Here is a 25,274-nt window from a genome sequence, read left to right as displayed (position 1 = left end):
ATTAAGTCTGAAGTTAGGAAGATGTAATTAAGTAAAATATCTTAGAGGAAGAAGAACAGAGTTTGACTCCTATGATGAAGCTAGTCAGGAATGACTTTATAAAAGAAAAGGTGAGTTTGAAGGGAAGAAAAGTTTCTCCACAGTCATTAATAAGAGGTTTCAGAGGGACTAGAAGAGAGGGGTCAGGAAGAGGGAGATAATTCAGTGTAAAGAAAGCCAATGCAGAAAGAGGATGATTGGACAGCTAAAGTTTCCTTTAGTTTGAGGAAAGCTAGAGAGTAATCAGGAACATGACCCAGGGAAGTTTGGGAAGTTTTTGCGGTTTAAATGCATTTACATATTCTTCATGTTAAAATAAAAATAAAATTAATATTTATTCTGGAACCTTTACAAAATGGACCTTGTTTACTTCAACTCCATCACAGACCATTCATGAGATCTTGAATGGAAAGGATACAGGAGAGGTGAGCTCTAGTTGTTGAGGCATATGTAGAAGCCTGAGTCGTGGGAACCCTGAGCCCTGTTATTTTATAGAATTCTGTGATCACCATTCCACAAAGGGCTAACAGACTGGAAAGAACTTGTATCCAGAACAGCAAAGACACAATCCCATATACAAGAGGAGAAAAGTCTATGTTCACAGCTATTCATGTGACTTGTGTGAAAGCTTACAATCATACTAGTATGAGAAGAAATATTAAAATAAACTAGTTAATTTGAGAAATAAACCTGCAGTGTGAATCATCCTTCTTTGATAATGGAACCTTGTTATTCACAGCACTCTTCTTGATAATTTCAACCTTCTTTTTCAATTCTTTTTTTCTCTTTTCACCTGGATTCTGCGTAAGCGGATCTGAAGTTTTCAAAAGCAATTGTCAATGAATCTGAACTTAATCCTACCCTGGTTTTGATTTAGGAGCTGTGTACTCATTCATTGAGGTTTTCCTCATTTATTTATAAATACAATGATTAACCTGTGCTCTGTAAAACAAGTGCCTTAGGAAAATTATCTAGACTAATAATTTTCAACAACTGGCATACCATTCTCCATCTTATTACTGTTATTAATAATAGAAAAGTGATGAAGTTGGTGGGTGGGGATTGTTGTTTATACTTTTGTTGTTTTTTGTTTGTTTGTTTTTGTAGTGCTGTTCTTATAATACAACATTATTTTGACAACCTGTGGTAATAAAGTCCCAGTATTACTTCAAACAGAGAAAGTATCACCATGTTCATTAGTGGATTTTTTTTCCCCCTCTGCTATGAGTTTTTTTTTTTTGAGGGTTGTGTAAACTAATTTGTTTAAAGCTTGTGATATGAGCATGGGAAAACCAAAACTTTCGAAATAAGAATAGCAAGACCACCCACAATTGCCAGTTTTATGTGTCACTGCATTTTAACGGTTTCTAGACTAAATAGTACAGAAATAGTGACATCACAAAGCAGATATGAAGAGGTATCTTTTTATTTCCTCTTCAGATTGTTTTGTACTTTGTATCACTTCTCACTTCATAGATTTTTGTTGGTTTTGTTTGCTTGCTTGTTTTCTTGCAAGGCCGAGCTTGATTCGAACATATATTCTTCCCACAGTCAATAACAGCAATGCTTTTGCTAGTCTGTCCTACAGAGTATTTCATGGCTGTCAACATCATGTTACATGATGCTACATGATTTGCTAATTCTATCTTTGTGGGAAACATACAATCTCAAAAACTGTAATTTGCTGTTCTGCAAACAACTGGGCTTGATATTTCATAACTCCATTTGCTCAGATGACACTGTTGTTTTATATCAATGGATATATACCTTTAATCTTTAATTAAGCATTGATTTCACATGACTTCAGCCCCTTATAGGTCAAATCCTGCTTGCACAACTTACATGTGAAGTCTCTTTTAAGACTGCAGCTAGTCGAGGAAAGTCACAGCATTTGGCTCTAAACTTGTTCTTTTCGGTCTCTCACTTCAGTTGTTCACTCCCAAGTATGATCAGATCAGTATTAACCACTCATTACCTGAACGTCTGCTCTAGATGTGGTTTTGTGGGAAAATAATAATAATAATAATATGAATAAAAAATCGTAGAGTGAAAATCAGAGTAATAAAATCCGGCATTAATTACAGACTGAGTTAACTCTGCCTGACTTAAAACAAACCCCTGCCTTTGACAGGCTGCCATCAGATACCTTTCTGAAGAGAGTCTCTGCCGTTATTCCTGCAGACACAGTGAATATGTACTGATCCTCTTCTGCTGCAGCTTTTGTTTTCAGGCCTCCGTTTTCAATGGTTGCCATAGAATCTACCAATTATCATATGAAAAGGCTCACACAAAACCCCCAAAAGCCTGTTGCTAAAGCCATGAGCAGTTTTCAATTTTCATGTAAAAGAAAAAACTCTGGAAGTGAAACTGCTTCTGAGGCAGAGGTTGTCTTTAACTCTCCTCCCGTCTTTCTCTGTAAAGATGACTTGATTCTTATTTCTCTCTTAACTACATAAACTCCTAAGTGCATCCTCCTCCTGACAGCCAAAACCATCATAGGCTATTTATCCACCGAAGTAGTTTTAATTGTCGCATAGCCGTACTTTTTTGTTTGTTTGTTTTTTTGTTTGTCTAATTTGTTAGGTAGATTGTTTTAGTATGTTTGATTTTGTTTAAGAAGTTTATTATGTTTGTTTTGTTAAGTACACAAAAAGAATCTAGCTTAAAGTAAATAAAAAATAAAATAAAATAAAATAAAATAAAATAAAATAAAATAAAATAAAATAAAATAAAATAAAATAAAAATTATCCTTCTTACAGAACTGCTTTTGTGTAAATAGATGCAGTGATAATTAGTAAAGCTGAGACCACCAAAAAAAAAAAAAAAAAAAAGAAAAAACTTGGCATGTTGAGTGCTTGCAGAGCCAGCACTCAAAGTCAGAGACCCTTTGCAACCTCCAAGTATCCAAGTACCTTCGATTGTGCTTACAGTAGTATACAGCTGGAGACATGAAGACAAGAAACTTAAAACAACCCTGTGAAAGCCAGGAACCACAGAGAAAATATCTGAAAAGTCAACATTTTACACACCGAGGGTGATTATCTCAAAGACTGTTCCTGTGTTTGACTTTTTTTCTTGTCTTTAAAATCCTTATTCAAATAAACAGAAATTATTTCTACATCTAGGCTTGAACTGCATAAAGGTCTGTATAAAATGCAAAACAATTTAAATTATCCTCTCACAGAGACAATGATATTTTTAAATATCATATTTTGCTTATAATTTGCATTTCCTTCAGCATCAGTAGTTCTAATGTCATATGGCCTTTCATAGGATGCTTTAGGCTGCTTTTACAGGCTGTTCTAGAAAGTTGCCTCGTCAGTGGAAGGTGTTTTTTGGTCAAATTGCCTAGCTGTCTGATGAAAGATCTAAGAATGGAGGTGGCCAGCTTATACAGTGCAAGGCAGGATGAACAGGAGAACAACAGGTTCTTTGCTAAAACATTGTAGGGGTAAGATGATACACTCTTCATTTCACAGAAGAGGGGACAGTCAGGCTAGAGGCAGTGAAGATGTGAGACTCAATGATAATGAATTTTGGAAGCTTATGGACTCAATAAGAGGAAGAAAGCTCTTTCTCCAACTGCAGGTGCAGATTTGCTGTCTTGGAAAGTTCATTGCTTGTAGAAAGCAAGGTGTGAGATACGGTAGAGAGACTGTTGAGGCTCTCACGTATGCCAAGAGTGGGCATGTGGCTCTGAGGATGAAAATAAATGGCTCTTACCTCAGCAGAGCCATTACCTCAATGGGATCACAGAGACATGGTGGAATAGCTCACATGATTGGAGTGGTCCTGTGACTACACATGTCCTCAGGAAGGAGAAACAAGTGAAATAAGGAAGAGTTCACTCTACACAAAGGAGCAGCTATATGGAGATGCACTGTGGACAAGCTGAGGGACAGAATGAGAGATTATAAATTATGATCAGAGGTGAGGGATGTGACGGTAGGCATCCACTCTGAAAGGAAGTGGGAAAAGATTTCCTTAAACTACTGGAAGAAGATTTATGATTATGAAGCAGACTTGAAGTTATCCCTGCTTTGAACAGGGTCTAGTCCGGATGGCTTTCTGAGATCCATCAAACCTAAATTATTTTAAGATTTCTTTTAATGAAGTGGAAAAATAAAATAATATCTTTATACTGCTTTCTGTGCTGAAATGAATTTCAGAAGGTGACTCGCTGGTAACCAAACATAATTAAACTGCAGTCATCTCTAGAGACCAGACCTCTAACCTCAGAATAATTATGATGAAGAACATACTAGAGTATTGTAAATGAGACCAGATTATGCAGAGCATGGCACATCTTCAGCTCTGGAAGGTATGCCTAGTCACTTCAAACTACAAATTAAAAATTGATAATCCAAGACCATGTAATCAACAATACTGTTATTTGGAGCTTGTCTTACATGTTCTGTATGCATGACAGCTTCATTACACCTACAGTGGGATGGAGCTTTCTTACTTGAACTTTAAGAATAATTTAAAAAACTGAATTTCTTGGATTCTTGTGTCACAAAACAGATTTTCTAATGTTCAGTAAAACAGGATGCACCTAAAGAAGCATGCCAGTGGTTTTTAAGAAGACTCTGCTTGTGCATCCTTACTTACAATGCATGCCTTGGTTTGCACTGAGCAGTTGCAGAACATCTAAACTAGATTTGCTTATGGATGAAGCTAAGACAAAAGATGTTCTTCAGGAATTCCTCTTGCTTTCTATACTATAAATTAAATTGATCCATAGGACCAGAAAATAGCTAATTCAAAGTAATCCCCACTGCAAAAATGTATGGTGCAGGCACTGGTAGTCAGAATTCTGTCCATTCTGTTCATTCTACAGATCTGTTCCAACAAGATTGCATGCTTGCTAATGTCATCATAAGCCTTAATGAAGACTGAATATCTACTTATTAATGAAAACCTTCATTACTTTCAAGCACCACAGCTTTATAAACTTGAGTTTAGATAGTCTAAAGGTAGCCTGATGGGGAAAAATGCCCATGGCAGTTAAGTAATATTAACTTAAAGCATTGGCATCTTCTACCATAGGCAGATGAAAACAATTTGCATAGCTTTGTTTATGTATTTCTGCCACATTTTAATACCTTACTTTTTCTCTAAGTATTTCTTCTACTAGAAAGCATTGGACAGGACTGTAGCTATCAGACTGAATTTTTATTGACTGTGTAGTTAACACATCTCCATCTGATTTACAGGGGTCTAAAGCCTCCAATATTGGTCTTATTTGACCAGACTACTTTTTATACTACATGCACAGAACTATTAAATGTGAAACATTTCTACATCTTTGTTGTTTCTGTATAAAATTTAACATACAAGGGTCACATGCATGAGCTCTGGAAAGCTTTAAATAGCAGCATATCCTTCACCTATAAAATCAGAAGCATTTGTTTGCCCGGAGATAACTTCCTGTAACACAAAAGGTAAAGTGTAAAGCCGATTATGTTGGTAGCTTACAACTCTATGAATAATCTGGTACAACTCTGGGAGAATGGGAATCTTCTTTCTAATGGGATGTCATGTCTCATTTTTCACAGGTATTCAGTACAGCAGTACAGACAGATAGTCCTGTTGTGTCTGGAAAAGTATGCACTCCATAAGGGATTAATTAATGAGAAGAGATGCATGAATGGTTAAATTCATTTGCATTTTCTCCATCAACTCTACCTTGACCCCAGGAAAAAAAAAAAATCTTTGCTTCTTTTTCATTCCACTCCACAAAGGCTGTTTTGGTGCTTCCATTCTTCTTTCCTCGTCTTATACATACCCCATCTTTGCCTTTAAAAAGCCAGTCCATCTTTCTCTTATGCAGTGGGATACATCAGGCCAGGTGCTGATGCTGCAGCTATGACAGAAAGAACAGAGAGACTTTAAAACAAGAATGTTTTATTGAAATTTAATCCAAAAATTTCTGGAGTGTCTGCACACACTCTTCTAAGCAAAAGCAGAATCACTCATTATTGTCAGTATTACAGAGATGAGAAAGAGCAAAGAAATTGCAAGCAGGGAGAGTGGGGAAAATCACCATCTCTCACACCCTCTCAGGAGCAGCAGCAAAAGAAAATACTGTGCTTCAAGGCTCTGTCCCATCTTCACTCCTTTTTCCACTGCTTTCTCTCCAGCTGGAAGCACCAGCCAGGTCCCAAGAACTAATTCCTAGTGCACTAAAATGAATAATCTTATAGCACCTGTCCAGATGCACTGCTTTTGCAAATGACCTTGATTTTTATTTTTATTTTTATTTATTTTTATTTTCTCCTGGGCCTTTGGAGGATGAATATTAGACAAGGAAACTATTCTTACTGTGTGTTTTTAAATGTACCTGTCTTATTATAGTCATACCTACTGTGGAAGGACTTTTGGGAAAAGTGAGAAGATTCAGATGAAGCTGGAGACAGTGGACATGAATAAAAATAAGCAGGGAATCTTTAATTAATTAAACTGAAATATAATCATACTTATTTAAAATTATTATTCATTTATATATTCATCCAATGTGACAACACAATTTGGTATGGAAATAAAGTCGTGCTAGTGTTCTATCTCTTTCCAATACAGATGTGTATCATATGGCCTCAGAGGCAGAAGGCATTCCTAGGCAGAGCCAACAGCTGCATAAAAGATTCAGCCAAAGCAGAAGCAGCTGCACATCTTCATAGGCACTGGACACTAGTGGTGTTTTCCAACTCTGGCTTCATTTTTTCCCAGCTGAGGAGCCTCCTCCTCATGCTCTTGAGGCCTGTGTTTCCATCCCCTCCCACCTTTCTCTTTCTAGTACTCTTGCTCCCGCTTCATTTATTTCTGCTTGCCATATTCTCCATTTCTTGTTGCCATCTCTTTCCACAGTTCTATAGTCTTTTCTTCATTTTTCTAATTAACTAAACCATCTGCAGTTTGTATCCAGTTAATGTTTACCAAATTCTAACTACGTGTTTAGAAAAGGCCAAAAGGACCATCTATTCTTCACCAGCATATGACAAAGAAATTGAAAACTCCATTTGTATGTTCTTGGCATTACCTAGATCCTCTAGGTACTTTGGCAGTGTACTTGGGATAATAAGTAAAGAAATGCAAAAATAGTAAGTTAAACCCATTTACTTCTAGACATGAACAGGAATGGGGAAGCTTAGTTAAAAGACCACCAAATCAAAGGTGGTGTGTACTGGGGAATTTAGATTGCAGCAATTGTCTACAGTGTGTGAGAAGATTTAAATTAACATTCAGAAATTAGCATCTACAGTTTATAACTTAACCCCTCAATAGATAGTCAGAAAAAGAGGCTCAGTTCAGTTTTCAGAGAAAATAATAATAATAATAATAATAATAATAATAATAATAATAATAATAATAATAATAATAATAATAATGGTATTGTTTTCGATTTTCAGTCTTTTTGTAATATTTCTGCTGTACCTCTGCAAATTATACCAACCTCAGTTTTCTGCACAGTGACAAAGCCTTTGGTGCCATTGACCAATGAAATAATTCTTGGGTTATATACTCTTTCTTTCTTCAAAACACACATTTATTGGACTACACTTTTGGTGGTTCTTCATCTTGAAAAAAATCAAATAGTGACTATGATTAAGAACATCATGGCCCCAGGCAGCAATACAGAAATGATCAGTTCACTGCAGTGATTCCATCCACAAGACTGGTTAATGAATCCTACACAGTCCATGAAATAACTGAACAACATATGGCAGTGGAAATGTGGAAAATAATCTCTCTTTACACGTGATGGCTTTTGAAATACTTTAGGAAGCCCAGAAAAAACGACACTCTGGTGCAATCTTTATAAAACAAAATTAATCAGTATAAATGTAGGGCTTTTTGGTCTCTGAAATCTTTGAGAGAGGATCAATCTGTCTTTGCGATTTTCATGCCTTAAGCATTATAGCTTACTTTCTTGTTGACTCTGTTTACCATGTAGGTTAGGCTGATCCAAAGCAGAAATGAAAATTTAGTATTACATTACCGTTAATGTAGTAGTGACTGTCAGCTATGAGTCTCTTTTCCATTTCTATTGAAGCCCTGTCACAATCTGACTTCACACTTGCTTAGTTAAGGTTAGGGTTGCATGGGGCTTTCCCTTGGAGGTTTGTTCCACTAATGAAAAGATAGATTTGTTTTCCTCAAAAGTGAGTAGTATATTCTTCTGGCAGGACTATGCACAGCTTGCTGTGGTCTGACAAAGGACGTGGGAGAGGAGGAAGATGTAGAGCTGGTCCAGACATCTGAATGCATATAGCCTGTGTGACCTTGAGTCACAAAGCTAGCCCTAGCCTTATCTAGCAAGGAATTAGCTATCCTTATTACCATTTTTGGAGGTGAGAATATTTTGTACTTCTGGAGATAGAATTCTTAAAGACTTAAATTAATTCTTCAGAATAAGTCTTTAAGACTGATGATACCTGCCTTCATGTTCATGTATCTTATATAACAACAGTAAAATATTATAAGCCCATTTAAGACATCTCTTTGTACTTAAGAGAAAGCTTTAAATCATGTTAAGTAATTCATGTGTTTTGCAGTGACTCTTCAGCAATAATGAATTTTAATCATTATGGAAATTAAATAATCTCAATATGTCATGCTGGAGAAATGAGCTGACAGGAACATCATGCAGTTCAACAAAAGCAAATACTGAGACCTGTACCTGGAGAAGAGAAATCTCCTGTACTAGTAGATGCTGGAAGCCAGGTGGCTAGAAGTGATGTTTGCAGAAAAGGTATTGGGGATCATGGTAGACACTGTCCCTGGAAAGGAAAGGTTGGACATGGTGCTTAGGGAAATGGTTTAGTGGGTGACATTGACAGTAGGGGGGTGGTTGAGCCAGATAATCTTGGAGGTCTTTTCCAACCTGAATGATTCTATGATTCTATGTTACAATGATGAGAGGCTAGAGCCTGAGCTGGAAAGCATCGTGTAGAATATGTGGAATAAGGTAGGTAAGGCTGCAATTTGCAAGGTCCTGCAGTTTTGCCACCTAACCTAACCCATAAAATTGGCCTATAAGAAAGCTGGAGAGGGACTCTATCAGGGAGTGTAGCGATGAAACAAGGAACGATGGCTTTGAACAAATGGAGGGGAGATTTAGATTAGATGTAATGTGAGGAAGAAATTCTTCACTCAGAGCACAAAGCGCACATGGGAACTAGGGCTGAAGATGCACCTTGACTCTATTCTTTTCCAAAAATTAATTTTAATTACCTAAAAAACGGTGTTAAAAATAAACACGGGACACAGGATGGGAGGTGGAGGGCAGTCCTTGTGGCCGAAGGGCAGCCTTTCTCTCTGGCAAGCCAAATGACCCAGGGGAGCCAGCCTCCCCAACCCTCCTCTTTCTTCCATGTGAGGTCATCTTCCAGGCTGCTCCCAACACAGCTGCCTTTGGCCACGTGTGGGTCACTCCATCACAGAGGCTTGCTGTGGTCACAGTGGCCACCACTGCCCCACCTTTGCTCCAGTCCCTAAAAAACAGGACCCCTGCAGCTGGCCCACCATTCTCTGAGCTTCAAAGCACTCTGACAGCCTGCTTGTGTGGCAGGAAGAAGTCCAGAAGCAGTAAGGCGAGAGGCAGGCCTCCTCGGTGTGAGAGAACAGCAATGCAGTCCAAGGAAGCACCGAGAATGAAGGCACCTAACGAGAAGTGTCATGGGCAGAGGGGTAGCACCTGTGGCACAACTGACACCAGTGCCCGAGGTACCTCTGGCACACAGCCCACAGACACTTACAGGTGGTACCACTGGCACCACAACGACGTGGAGAACAGGCCACCCCCTCAGCCACACAGTGACAGGGGGCCTGGTCCTTCCCAGTGGCACAACAGCAGCATGGGACAAAGGCAGGAGCATCAGGCAGACAGCCACAGGGAGCAGACACCTGCCCATAGTCTGGAACGCAGTGTGGGACCTAGCCGTGGCCATAAACCAGACAGCTGTATCAAACCTACAAATGGGAATCAGCCAGACAGTGGCATGGGACCTAGGGGTGGAAGTGGACAAGCCCCTGGTTTGGCCTGTAAACATTCCAGTTGGAAGGCATCCCATTTGGGCAGTCCCAGGCAAGGAGTGGCTTGTCCTTCTGCCAAACATTGTGGGGCCCATGGAGGTGGATCCACCAGCAGATGTGGAGGAACCAATGGAAGTGGATCCACCTCGGCCGGATCAGACCTGCAGCTACGCTGGCATGTCTTCACTCTCTGACATCCGAGTCCACCAACAGTGTTGCAGCAGTGCCCAGTGAGCTCCCTACATGTCACACAGGCTCCATCCCAAGCATTAGCTTGGAGCCGCCAAACACCATGGACATACAGCAGGCTCACCTGCAAGATGTCCTGGCAATAAAGAACTCCGTTGCTCATTCTCAAGGGTTGTGTGGGTGCTTCTTTCCCATCCCCCAGCCCTTGTGTAAGAGGTGGCAGCCCTTCTACACAGAGCCTCGAGGAAGAGCACAAGAGAAGACCCAGCTTCCTTTGGGCTGCTGAGCTGGGGTGACAGGAGGAGTCCCCAGGGGCCACCATGCACCTTTAACATTTGTGAAAATAGACTGAGGTGTGAAAATAGTAGTGTGTAACCAATTATAGGTTGCTAATTTCCTATATTAGGAGTGAGTTTCTATATCTGGGTAATTGGCAATGACAGAAATAGAGAAGGCTGAGGTATTCAACAACTTCTTTGCCTCTGTCTGCACTGGTAGATGGGCTTCCCATGGAAGATGGTGGATGGAAGCTGGGGGATCAAAGTCCCACCCAATATATATGAAGAGCAGGTTCAAGACCACCTGATGAATTTAAACTGGTACAAGTCTATGGGACCTGATGACATGAATCCCAGGGTCCTGAGGGAACTGGCTGATGTAGTTGCCAAGCCTCTCTCCATCACAGCTGAAAAGTCCTGGCATTTGGGCGATGTCCCTGTTGAGTGAAAAAATGGAAATGTCATGCCCCTACTCTTCAGGAATTGAATCAAGTAATTGAACAAAAAGCACTACTCTTCAACAATTAAAATAATTAGGAATCATTTCTTCTCAGAAAGAGTGGTCAGGCATTGGAACGGGTTGTCCAGGGAAGTGGTTGAGTCACTGTACCTGGGGGTGTTCAAGGAAAGGTTGGACATGGTGTTTAGGGACATGGTTTGGTGGGTGACATTGATAATAGGGTGATCATTGGATCAGATGATATTGAAGGTCTTTTCCATCCTTAATTTTTCTATGATTCTATGATAGGACTGCTCCCCACCAAAAGCATTCTCCTAGCTCTGGCAAACATCAGACTTATCTGAGCCAAAAGCCAGATCTACATGTATATCCTCTAGATAAGGACTAGCAAAAACTTTCAGTCCAATGAATGGAAATTATAGCAAATACCCAGGTGTTGAGTTGAAGAAGTAGTTATCTGAGTTGAGGAAGAAGTAGTTGTCATAGTTTCTTTCAAAATAAGTTGTAACTTTCTTTAGGAAGGAATTGTCAAAAAAAAAAAAAAGTACGATCTGAGGGCTTGGGTCATTTTTGAGGGTTAAATGATAGCAGTGATTTCCTCATGAGGTGCAGTGGAAGGGCAGGCACCAATCTATTCTCTTTAGTGGCCAGTAATAAGACCCAAGGAAATGATGTCAAGCTGCAATGGGGGTCAGGCTGGATATCAGGAAAATGTTCTTCACCGAGAGGGTTGTCGTGCACTGGAACAGTCTCCCCAGGAACATACATGTAGTCACTGCACCAAGTCTGTCAGAGTTTAAGAAGCATTTGTACTGTGCACTTAGTCACATGGTCTGAATTTTTGGGTAGACCTGTGTGGAGCCAGGAGTTGGACTTGATGATCCTTGTGGGTTTCTTCCAACTCAGGATATTCTATGATTCTATTATTTATGATTTATTTATTTATTTTTAATCTTTCATGAAGTCTGCAACTTCATGAATTTAATAGACCACGGTTGCTTTCATCTTTGTCTCTCTCCACTCTCCAGAGTGGATTGCTCATGTATGATCTGCTTTCAATTACATTTTGAAACATCTTAGGAAAAGCATTTACATAGGATTCAAGGTCTCATTACATTTTGAAGATATGGGGCAATACTCTACCCTGAGGTAAGCCCAGATATGACTTTGCAATACATTGGAAAGGAGAGCTGCATTCACGGGACTGATGGATGGATTCCCATTCAGTTTGTATTAGAGGCAGGCACACAAGAAGTGTTCATGGTGTATCTATGACCTTGCAAATGCACACTGTTCCTTAATTTGTGCTGATTTTTTCTTCTGTCCATATGCTTCGCGGTGCTTTCACAAGAGGTATCAGATGGCTTGCTCTGACCACCAGCTTCAGATGCAGTTCAAGGTGTTGGTCATGGGCTGAATAAGAAACCTCCTTGTAGGAGAGCTGAAATGTTTGAAAGGGCACTCAACTCAAACAGCTCAAACATCTACGTTCCTGCAGATAAGGACAGTCCTTTTGAAAGAGGAATGTAGAGAGATGCACTTCTCAATTATATCAGAAGCATTTAGGCACTATTTTTTGAGAGTCTTACAGAGTATCACTTCTGTACCTTGTTTTACTAGCCAGCTGGGAGAGATATGCAGCTTAAGCCTTATACAATACCAGCACTGATTAGCAAAATAAGAACCTGCTTACTGGTTCTGGAAGCTAAAAATAAATGAACCAACACAACCAGGAGCTGTCTAAAACAAAAATGAGCCTAAAACAAACCATTCACCTGGAGCAGCACTGCCACCAGCAAATTCAAAAGTGTGGTGACCTGTAAATATCTGGGACTCTCTCTGTGAGTTGCAAAACAGATTCCCAAAATATTTTGGAAAATAAAAGACACCTTTGATCCCTGCCAGTCTTGAAGCCTGACTGTGCCTCTCCCAGCACCCATGAGCAGTCACAGCTGGGTTTGGGAGGTGCTGAGAAAATTTCCTTTGGCTGACTAGCAAAAGTGCTCAGGTGTTTTAAGAATATCTCAGAAATATATGAGACATGGAAAGAAGAGCTAATTTCTTTTGTAAAATGTCTTTCTTTGTGACTTTCCTGAAATTTTCTTTGGTTTTGCATATGATTATGTGTACATCTCAAAGTTTAACAAATATGAAGGGTTCCTTCAACAACATTAAGCACATAAATAAAAGATACAAAGTCCTAAAAAATAATCAACGTTTTATTTTCTAATATTTCACTATGATAATCCTTAGTGTTTTGGATTATCTTTTACTTTTCTTCCCAGACAGAATCATGTCTACAAAGACTAAATTAACGTATGAAAAGAACTACTTTCTCCTGTTTCTAACATACACACACATGTAAGCATACAAATATAGAGACAACAACTAACAAACTACAGTGAGAAGTTTGACTCCTCAACATCTAATTGTATTTATGCATGCATTATCAGAAAATAAAAAACAAGAAGACATAATGAAATATACTTATGAAAGGGTAATGATCATGTTATTGAGGACAGTGGATGGGGATGTATGAGATGAAATCAGCAATGAGACATTTAGGCAAGAGAAGCATCTAGCTAATTTTGCCAAGAATGGAATAATAAGTCAAAAACACATATTATGATAAACAATATATTAGAAGTGCATAAGTAGTACCTTGCCTAAATCTTTTCCTGGCTTCCAGTGCTGTTGGAAACTGTCAGTTCATCTTCATCATGTCTGCTAAGCACATTCAGGGCATAGGGCTGGGGGTGGGGGGGAGAAGAAAAAAAGAGCAGAGAGAGAACTTAATCTTGGAATCCTTAAAAAGTTGCCTGCGTGCTTTTTCTAGCCTCTAGTACAGCAAACCAGGTTGCTATGGTAAAATGGGTCAGAGCAGTAAGCAAGTTAGCTTGTGCAACAAAATCAGACTCCTGGTGCAGCTCTGGGAGGCACAGGCCAAAGCAGACAGTAATCTACAGCTGAATCTAGGTCACTGGGGTGCTTTGTAGCTGCAGCTGTCCGTGTGGGACTGTGATCTCCGGCAGGGCTAACAAAACCATCATGACGGCTGGGCTCCCGCTCAACGGTTACTAGTGTACTGTGGGAGCTGCTGCTTTGTCTCCTTCAAAAACAAATTATAATTTTAGATTTTTTAATTATGGATGAATATGCAGGCAGCATGTGTCTGTGTGTGTATTATGTATGCACATTTATTTTAAAATAAAACATACTCAGCAGGCACATGGCCCATATTTTGGGAACCCATTACACAAATTAACATTCACACTCCAAATGATTATTATCACATATTTATGGGAACCATGCATCCCTCTCCATAAAGGCTATAAGGATCTGCAAGAAAATATATGAAATCTTTTCCCTGGCATACCTAATGAACATCTCCCCACCCCCCAACAAGCACCCTCCAAAAAAGCCTGGGAAAAGAAAAAACGGCTTTGGAGAATGTCAGGGAGGTCGTCCCACAGTTCAGTCTCTCACATCACCCCCCAAACATATGCTGATACACCCATCCATGCAGTAATCTATTATTATCATTTACCACTCTGTGACTGTTAGAAAAAAAAATACATTTAAAAAAAAAAAAAAAAAAAAGCAATCATTAATAAAAAGCCAGGGAATGGGGCCAAATCAGGAGCAGAATTAAAACAACACACCCCGCTGATGCTGATAGCACTACACGAGATAATGCAGGCTCAAGTACAGACACAGCCTTCACCCACAGGAGGGATGCACAATGACCCATAACAGCAGAGATGCAATGAGGTGGGTAGCTCTTTTGAGTACAAGGGTTACCATGTCACACGGTTCTCCTGTCTTTTTCCTTTTTATGTTGAGAAATTCTGTCTAGGCAGAATTTGTTGTACTTGTTTGGGATTGCTGGCTATGCAGCAGAGATTCAGGATGCAGACCCTGCACACAGATGCATCAGCCTTCAGTGCATGCAGGGTGAGCCGGGAGTTCCCAGGGAACACCAGATTTACTGCGCATGCAGAGATCAACTCCACAACAAACACATGGGGGGCTGCAGTTCCCCAGAAGCCTCAGCTTCATGGCACACATACTAAATAGTTCTTATCTTGTACAAGTTGTAGGTCTGACACATCAAATGCCAAACATTTCATTGTCATGCCTTATTTCTTTCTGTCTTGTAAAAATCTGGCATAGGCAGTAGGTAGAAAGCATTAATGAAATGATGAAATATTCAGCTTTTGGATGTAGCTTTGGGACATTACTAGATGGATGGATGTCTGACACCCCTTGTGAGAATACCACTAAGGACATGGGCAGAACAAACCAGCACAAACTAAGGAACAGAATGTAATGATGAGGTCTTAGATAAGCCATGATCACTGCATATGTGCATGCCTTTACAGATACTGATTAGAAAAGATGAAATAGGTAAGGACTGCATTTCCAATGTCAGTTTCTAACTAAAGTGAAATCTCTCGTTTGTTCATATAGAAGTGCTAGGATCGTGCAGGCACACTGGACAACTGCCCTTGCTGTTGAACAGCAGCACACAGACATAACTTGCAAATGCAGGAGGTAAGTAATGTGCATTACACACGACCAATGCAATGCATTCACACATTTCTTCAAGAGGGATGTAAAATAAAGAAAAAGGGAAAGAGAAAAAGATGTGAGGACAGGTTCAAGAATGGCTTCCACTCCTGATAATAACTCAGAATTTCACTTCTCCTAATGATAAAAAATATTTTATACATTATAAAGGCTTTTACTTATTCTATCACACATGCTTCATCTTTTTTTCTTATTTCCACTGCAACTTGTCTTAAATCCTTCAGCATTCTTTTCCATGATTATTCAATGATACCTGAATAGTTCTGATAACACATCTGATATAACCAAATGATGGAAATATTTGTCTACCAGGCATTGTCTCTGTAAAGCAAACAAATGTTCAAAGGAGGAGAGTCAAATTAATCATTGGTGAAGCATTCTGCATATGAGGTTTATACCTAACAATCACCAGAACAGACTCATTAAAAGATATCCCCAGAGATATAAAGATCTGCTATTGTGTGATAAAATTCTTTTCATGCCACTGATACCCCAATAGCCAAGTCTAGAGAATGACAGGCATGGAGATCAGGCAGTCTGTGAGGTTTACCTGGATGGAAAGGGAGCTAGAGGGTTGTGATTTTCATTTGATATGAAAATTACATAGCATAGAATTTGCAATTTGATTTTCATCAAATATGTTCTGAAGGCATTTTGTCTATAACAGCATGCCTACAAAAATCTGTGCATAAAACAGAGGAAAATAAAACCAAAAAAAAAAAAAGTAGCTGAGAAGGAAAAATAAAAATCATTTCCTAACTCTGACATGAATACAATTTTATACTTGCAAATAACTTTAGCCTTCCTGTTTCCAAAAAACGCAGTAAATCACAAACTCAGGGGACTCCACAGCCATTTACCAAGTGGAGGGATTCCAGGGCGTGGGGAGGGAGGGACAGCTTTATGGGCAGAAAAGAAACATTCCATGGAAGCAGAATCGCCAGATAAATCCCAAGTTGCAGTCGATCTGCACATTCCACTGTTAAAGAGCCATGAGTTCCTGATAAGGGGTCATTTTCTTACCCCTGGACAAACAGGCAATTCATGGAAAAGAGCTAATTAACTCTGCAATGCACTGGAAGAACTGAAGTACATGACACACTTCTGTCATGCTCCCTTCTCCAAGCAGAGTGGAGTGGGTGCTGGTTGACTGGAGAAGGGTTGCAGAAAAGGCTACCTTATAAATGTATCTCTCATAGCTGATTTTTTTCTAACCTATATTGGAAACTTTTTTTCTAATTGGAAGCAGGGGAACAGTGCTCTTCTTAAATCAAAGTGGACATTTTTGAGTTCACCTCCTTGAAGGGAAGGGAAGGGAAGGGAAGGGAAGGGAAGGGAAGGGAAGGGAAGGGAAGGGAAGGGAAGGGAAGGGAAGGGAAGGGAAGGGAAGGGAAGGGAAGGGAAGGGAAGGGAAGGGAAGGGAAGGGAAGGGAAGGGAAGGGAAGGGAAGGGAAGGGAAGGGAAGGGAAGGGAAGGGAAGGGAAGGGAAGGGAAGGGAAGGGAAGGGAAGGGAAGGGAAGGGAAGGGAAGGGAAGGGAAGGGAAGGGAAGGGAAGGGAAGGGAAGGGAAGGGAAGGGAAGGGAAGGGAAGGGAAGGGAAGGGAAGGTTTCCATGTCCTGGTGATGATGAAAAGACAAATCTTGCTTGCTACAGGACATCATCATAAACACAGCTATATCATACATGTGCTCTTCTTAAATCAAAGTGGACATTTTTGAGTTCACCTCCTTGTCATTTTGTAAATATAACAGTCCACATTTTGTTGCCTAGAATGAAATAACGAGGAGATTAATTTAATTACTTTCTTAGCTAACACCTGTACTGAAAGATGCAAGAATACATGTGATCTACTTTCCAGTCTGAAGCTCATGACTGTTCATCTGTACACTAAGTTATACATTGCCTTACCAATGACCTTACGGATTTCATCAAACAAGTGTTGGCAGTTTCCCACTGAATCACTTAGTGTAACTGTGGACTCTTCTCTTGTTTACAGACATCAGGGAATGCCTTAACAGAGCAATTATTGCCTCATACCACTTCAAATACTGATGCGGGTGGAAAAAGACAAATGTCTGAAGCATGTTCCCCTCCCTGGAATGTGTTAGGAAAAGACCAGTCCCTCAGTCAATAAAAAGGATTGAATCTCTTTTCTACAGAATGAACTCCTTGGAGGATCTTCATAGCTCAGGCAAATACTATTTCAAGAGATTCTTCAGCAATCAGGCCATAAGCTTCTCCGTGAGTATACTAAAAAATAAATACATGATGAGGATTCAGCCATTTGGTAAGTAAATTAAGGGTACTACAGCAGTTACAGTCACATTTTTGACTTAGTAAATGACCACAAGGACCAGTGGTGGCAGATACTTGCTGGATGAGTATCATCTCCAGTATCCCCAAGTGTTTTGCTTTGGATCCCTTCAGTGTCGGCTATGAATTAAAGCAGTAGCCAGTTGATAAAATATTTGAAATAAACAGAGAATCTGCTAGAGCACACTGGCCCTGGTGCACAGAATTTTAGTTCCAACTGTGCAAACTAAAATAATGAGCCTTTTAAACAGAAATACTTTAGGCAAAGCATAATGTCTGGCAAGGTAACTGGAGAGGAAGTATCTCATGTCATCCATGTGGAAATCTCTAGCCGTAACAAAAGCTTCCTTAGCCACTCAGTAAGTGACTAAAGTTATAAACATTTATATCACAGTTAATTTACTTTCAACTGTAGTTTGGAAAGCTCCTCTTGCTCTGTTAAATGATGCTGCTAAATGTCATATTCACAGTTCTGGAAAGTTATTGTCAACACTTTGCTATAAGTGGATATTAATTAATACTAAATTGCAATGACTTACATAAAACCCCAATGGACACCAAAAGAGAAAAAGGAAAAAGAGAAGAAAATAGAAAAAGAAAAAGAAAAAAAGAAAAAAAAAAAAAAGAGTTCATCTTCTGTGTTACTACAATGAATGAAAAAAAAAATGGTTTTTCACTTATTAAATCAAAAGTTGTCAAGAACTACATTCAGCTAGTAACCATTTGTTTCAAGTCAATGCTGATGCCTGTCATATGATGAGGGAATATTAGATTTGGTAACCTTACTGGCACATGTCAGGTCAGAAGAAACATGGCCAAGAAACACAGAACTCTCTCCTCGGAGTAACACTTATCATATCTGCCTTGCATGGTACCTAAGAAAAATGAATGAAAACAACTGTACGGAAAAATATCCTTGAAAGTCTTATGGGGGAAGAACGTGGCAGAGTGGTAGAGATGACTGTAACACTTCCAGATTTTCCTGGAAGCACATTTTATTGATCAGAAACTGGAGTCAATAAACTCACTTGAGATCTAAAATTGCTAAACAAAGTCAATGAAGAAAAATTTAAGTGTTATGATCAACTCAGTATATTTATGGATTCAAGAGATGGGAGTTTTCAGACTGTTGAAAGTCTCATGGAAGCCAGTTGTGACTTAGGCCACTGTTTTGTAAGAGCAAGTAAGAGTGAAAAAGTGAGTTGCAACATGCATGAACCACATAAAAAAGACTTGAGTCAGTTATAAGATATCAAAGACAGACAAAATAAAGACTGTTTTAGCAGATTAACAGGCTTGAAACTTTAAAATGTATCATTAAAATTGCAGAGGATACTCATATAAAGAAGACTATGAGAGAGGAGATAAGAATAGCTGAAGAAGAGACTATAAAAGTTATTTAATGGGTAATATGATCAATATTGTGGAAAATGACACAGAGCAAACATACATCAAGGACTAGTTGCCTCCAGAATTGAAATCTACATTCTGTTGAGGGACATGATAAACAAAACCAAACACAAATAAAAAAAAGCAAAAGACTTTTAAAATTTAAAAAAAAAAAAAGGTTTTGTATGTCATGGTGGAAGGGATGTAAGATTAACCTTTGAGAAGGAATTTTGAAAGATAACTGTGGGTGAAAAAAAGCTAAAAGAATGAGAGCAAGGAAGGACAAAATTATTTTTTTTTATTTCACAGATTGTAATTATGGAGTGACACAATGAGTTAGAAAGGGAAAAAAAAATCTAAGACAAAAGCACAGTCAATCTTCAAAGAAGATCTGTGGAATTTGCAGTTCCTTTACGTTGTCTGATCAAAAATTCCCTATCGCTGCAGAGGAAGACTCTTTCACTTGCCACCATCTCCTACATGCTATCACGTCCTTTTCTCCAAATCCAGTGCTCAGCTGGTATTTCAGCAAGAAAATTCAAATTAATAAATTCACAGAAAACTAACTCGGGAAAAAAATAATTTTCAGCTTACTTAATCAGCTGAATCTGTTAAACATAAAGTTAAGAAACAGAGCTGTCACTAAGAATCCAAAGAACATAAAGAGATGCTTTCTTTTGTGTTGACAGTGAGCTACTAGATTTTCTCCATTGTCAAATTGGGCCATATGTTGAGAATGACCAACATACAGATGTTCAAGACCAACAAAAGTATTATTCTCAATTATTATTAAAAATTATTCTCAATTAGACTTGAGAACTGGAACAGAGTAGAAGAGAAAGACAGAATAAGAAGCAATAAAATTAATATCTTTATAAAGTATTACAGGAAGCCAACAAATGTAAATGGTATGTGAGATAAAACAGTTTACTCAAAATCCATGAGAAATCAAATACAGGATTTAAGGTTCTGGTATCTCTAGTGTGGGGCTCAAAGTTAGGATGGCAGACACTAAGAATATCAAGAAAAATTATTCCTAAAGTTCGGCCTATTCACTGATTCAAAAAATGTTGGAAAAGTCATATGGAGAATGACCCAATTGTTCAAAACAAGAACTGCAAGAGGATTGAAGATATATTTCCTTGGCCGGGAAAAATAAAGGCAAATTTTGAAGAGACTTCACATATAGGTTGTATGGTACCAGGAAAGAGAAGAAATAGCAAATCAGAAAGGAAAGACACATTTCCTTTTAAAGCAGAGTAGGCAGTTGACTTTGTTGACCATTACTTAACAAAACTAATCAATTGAACTAGGTAGTGTGAATGTGAAGGTTAAAAAAGAGTTTAATTAAAAATGAAATTATTTTAGGAAATATAATGTTAAAAGAATGTCACTGTAAGAAATTGACCTGATTTTCAGAAAAAATTATTCCGTGTTTTCAGTGTTAATGAAATGGAACTGGAAACTGAAATTTCTGCAAATACAAGGACTGAGATATATCTGTTACAAAATGGGTATGAAGTCAGAAACTTTGAATATAAAGGTACGTAAACTGTAGAGACTGCAATAGCTGACACTATCAATGTGGAGGCAGTTGCAACACAAGGTTATCAGGTTAGGGGGGAACCATGTCTTGCAAAGAAAGTAACCTTTTTGCAGAGTTCATGTGATTTTCTGTAGAAATTCCAAAAAGATCAAAATCAAAATCTGCTCAAGAACAGAAATCGAAAAATAAAGTTCTGACTATGAGGCAGAGGCAAACCATTATCTTACTCAATTCACCTGGTAAATGTTCGCAGAAGCCCATAAGTTGTTGGATGTTTGCTGTTGTTTTTGTTGTTGTAGTTTTGTTTTGTTTTCTTGGTGTCACAAACAAATGAATGAAGAATGAATTTCAAAATAAACAGTGGGGCTGATTACAATGCAATTTCTGGAAACACAGATAAATATTTTGTGACACGCAAATAAATGGTGACTTACCTGGCTCAAAATCAAAACAAATCTTAATTTATACAGTAAGCATAAAATGAACTCATGCAGTAAAGTCATACAAGCACTCCTGTATGAGGAGAAATATAATCAAAACACTTCAAAGTAATGGAACAGGAAGTTTTCTGCAAGCTTGTTTTGAAAAACAGTCTGCAAATGTGGAAGATCAGAGGGCAACTAAAAACTTAGGGAAGTTCTTTAGGCTTAGAGAGGGAACTTCCTTCATGACCCAGAGCTGATAGTCTGTGTTCCATCCTGAAGCACAAGGCAGAGGACATATTGTATAGAGACCCAAACATTTTCAAGGTAAAATTATCCTTGATGGCTACCATCTGAGATAGACTGTCTCATCATTACAACTTTATATCACATATTGGGCCAAAACATTTGAATAAAGATATTAGGAGCTAATAATCTTTTCTAAGGACAATTAAGGAGAATCTCTCTTCTTGGTGATTTTTAAAGCTTAACTAGATAAATCACTGCTAAAAGGCCCCAACACTCTGACATAACTTTGAAGTTAGTCCTGCTTCAAGCAGGAGACCAGTCTAGATGGCCTCCAGAGGTCACTTTTGACCTAAATTCTATGATCAAATGATTTTGTCTGTAATAGGAACTTGTGAAGAACAGACTTTGAAGTCCACGGCTTTAGAAAAAAATAAATCAAAAACAAAATAATGTTTGGAATGAATCCAAACAAATAAACAAAAATATTGTTTGTTTCTGTAAGAAACATTTCATTCAGCCTTTTAGACTAAGCTAATGAAATGCTTTTCAGGAAACAAAACAAACAACCAACCAAACAAAAAACTTCCACTCAAAAACAACCATATAAGATAGTTATAATATCTGTTTTTTATTCATTTTCATTCTATTTTACTTTTACAACTTCTATTGGATTTCTATTTTCAGTAAGTACATTTTGGACCAAGAACAGAAACTCAGGCATTGCATCTCCCTAGGAAATGGACTAACCATTGGACTAGACAGCTATTACTATTAGCCTTGGTGGTCTTTACATGGTTATTAATGAATTTCACAAAGTGGAACAAAGCTACCACAGGAGCAAGGTAAGTTCAGGATGTCCAATGGGTTTATCACAGAGTCTAAGTCCTAGGGCCTATGTTGCAATAGTTAAATGGGAAAGAGAGGAGCTTAACAACTCTGTTCCTTATTTGCTCAGTTGAAAGAGTGTTGAAAACAGAGACATAATTCATGGCTCAGTCAGTAAATAAAAGCACTTACTAAAGCATTTTAATTCTGCACTGAATCTAGCCTTTAGGAATGTCATTGTATGTCCTGATTTCTGTACAGAGTTCCTTGGCATGGTCAGGAAACCACATAAGGCACCAGTGTGAAATTAGGTTATTTATGTCTTTTTAATAAACTATTGATTTGGTCATTGCACTCACAAGAAATGATGATAGTTCCCTGTCAAAGATACACTTGTACGTGTAAAAATACCCTGGATGCTCTTCTGAAAAAAAGTCTTCTTTGATGGCATTATGACCAGTGTCCCCTTATTTTCAGGTGAATTAGAGCCACAGGCTCATTTGTTTTTCACATTCCTTCTTTGATCCTTCATTGACTAGTACGATTGATTGTTCTTTCTCAAACAGTCTTATTTTCCCTTCACTCACTTGGAACCTAATTCAATTATAGACAACAGTAAAACATTTAGACATTTTAACATGCGTACATTTGTTCAGTGTTGCTCCTCTCAGAGGAATGATTTCTGCCATTTTCCTCAGATGAATTCCTTTTAATACCACAGGAATGCTGACTTTTTAAACTATAGCTTTATGTTGGTGCCTTTGATGCTATGTATCCATAATATTTTTCATTCTCAGCATGATCCACAAAGATACTTTCAAGGATGCTGAGCCTCAGAAATGATTGTTGCCATTCTTGTGAAATTAACCACATGCAAAATAAAAGATTATGCTTCTTATGGACAATTTATCACTTTAAAATAGAAACACACTGTGCCAAACCAATGCCGAAGTTAATTTCATTATATTTAATGGAGTTACTCCAGGACTGACTTCAACTAACTGCATAAAACTATGAAGAAAAAAAGAAAAAGAACTTAGACAAGTCATGTTCTCCACCATGTAAAGCTAAGTACTAACAGAACTTATCCAAAAAACATACTGCTTCACTTAAGTTAAGGTTATAAATGCATTATGATCATATTTTCCTGCATAAAACTATAGCCTAGAAGTATATGTACAGAAAGAACATCTAGAAAACTAATCATATTTAAGCTCCTAAATATAAAAGCATGAATGATAAATATAAATATCTCATTTAGAATTTTAAACTGTGTTGCCTTATAAGGAAATTGGCAATAATCAGATTAATAACATACAAATCAATCTTTGATTAAAGAGACAAAATAAAATAGATATACTCTATGTCTGTGTGTAGCTGTTCTTAATGTTGAATGAAACTGTTATTGGAGAAGGTCCTTGGCAGGGGAAAGGCAGAAGATCAACAGGGGCTTTTCCCAGACAAACGCATCAGCCGGAAGTAAATTAGTCTCTCTCCCATTCTGTCTTCAAGAAGGAAACAGACTGTTTCCCCTGCCTCTCTATCTTGAACAAAGCAAGAAGGTATCTTTATCTTTCTGATTAGAAGGAAATGGCTACAAATGAAGGTGATGTCACTTTGAATATCATCAGCAATGGACCCATTAGATGCACTGAGGTATCCTAGCCCAGAAGTCTCAAGATGATTAGTCATGAAGACAAGAGAAGGCTGAGGAAAACAGTAGTACACAACTGACGAAAAAATGCCATCATTTGAATTTATGCTGGTACAACTCTGCCACTGACCATTAACAAGATAAAGAAGTTTATCTCAGTTTTCTTCTTCCTTGTTGGGTGCTGTAACATTATAACATTTTAAAAGGGAGGATAAATGTGCAAACACCATTGGAAGCTTGTGACTGGCTTCACCCTGTTGGAAGATGATCTCTATGAATGTCTGCCAGGTAAAGTTCCACAGTGAAGCTCAGCAGGAGATGCCAGTGAGATACAGAGAGGAGATAGGCATCACCAATCAAGCAGCATGAGAGAGAGGCAGTTCTCAGCAAGTACAGCAAATCAACTTGCAGAGAAAAACTATAGAGACATCTAAAATTTGAAGCATTCTCATCCACAGCTGTATCAAACCTTAACTATTTAGCCCTATCTCCCTCTGCCAGTAAAGACAGTCAGTAACTATTTCATAGGAGGAAGGAAAGGAGGTGAGAATACTTGGAAGTCTCTGATTCTTGGGGTCTGTCACAGACCTGACTTGGTCTATAATATGTCTTCACTGCAGCTAAATTCTGTATTAACAGGTCCACAGATCTAAACATGACAAGTGAAAGTATCAGTCACTAAGCAATACCCCTAAGGAACCTAAAGGTGAGTGTAGGCAACAGCCCCAGCCTCAGATTCCCAGGTGGATTTTCTACTCTGTCACAGTGTCCTATGAAATTCAGGCTGTCTAATTAGTGGTAACGAATTAGTTTTAGCTGCCTTTAAACTACAACATCAGCATTAAAGAACCTTTGAGGTGTTAGTCCACTGAAAATATCTGGATAAAATTCTCTAATATTTAGTTAATTATTCCTGTAAACATAATTCCTGATTATTGTTATATTTCCAAAAACTGGAGAAAAAAAAAAAAAAAAAGCCAAATATAACTTCTATTTGAATGAAAAGTCCTGAAATAGTTGGGTTAATGGGTCTTACATGGTTGTTTATTAAGGATCTATCTCTTATGTGTGAAGGCAGAAAAACAAAATGCTCTAAGATACCTCTGCATTTTTCTTTCCTCTCCTCAAATTATAAACATGCAAATATTAGTTAAATTTCAATCCAGAGAGAAAGAAGAAGGAAAGTGTAGACAATACATACTGCCAAAGAGAAGATATAAATGAACACCATACGAAAATACCTGAATAATTTAGAACAGACACTGTGAAGACAGAGAAAATGCT

At 38.3% G+C, this 25,274-nt stretch overlaps 2 long non-coding RNA genes across 3 annotated transcripts; one reads left to right on the top strand and one right to left on the bottom strand.

Moving 5' to 3' along the window:
• Window positions 1-3,167: 3,167 nt before the first annotated feature.
• LOC106015308 (uncharacterized) lies at window positions 3,168-13,930 on the bottom strand. 2 transcript variants are annotated; one of them, XR_005264935.2, is made up of 5 exons: window positions 13,664-13,930; window positions 10,881-10,979; window positions 8,721-8,820; window positions 7,494-7,617; window positions 3,168-5,906 (listed from the first exon to the last, which is right to left on the bottom strand). It is a non-coding gene; the product is annotated as an uncharacterized lncRNA (long non-coding RNA). The 2 variants fall into 2 exon arrangements; XR_003496483.3 differs by having other exon boundaries at window positions 8,721-10,979.
• A 735-nt stretch (window positions 13,931-14,665) lies between these two features.
• On the top strand, window positions 14,666-24,977 carry LOC110351777 (uncharacterized). The gene is made up of 6 exons (XR_002399602.4): window positions 14,666-14,773; window positions 15,473-15,556; window positions 17,752-17,833; window positions 20,737-20,837; window positions 22,196-22,353; window positions 23,134-24,977. It is a non-coding gene; the product is annotated as an uncharacterized lncRNA (long non-coding RNA).
• Window positions 24,978-25,274: the final 297 nt, after the last annotated feature.

This window comes from Anas platyrhynchos, chromosome 3 (genome assembly GCF_047663525.1).
Source record: "Anas platyrhynchos isolate ZD024472 breed Pekin duck chromosome 3, IASCAAS_PekinDuck_T2T, whole genome shotgun sequence".
NCBI classification, from domain to species: domain Eukaryota; kingdom Metazoa; phylum Chordata; class Aves; order Anseriformes; family Anatidae; genus Anas; species Anas platyrhynchos.
This window is presented reverse-complemented; position numbering and strand designations above follow the sequence as displayed.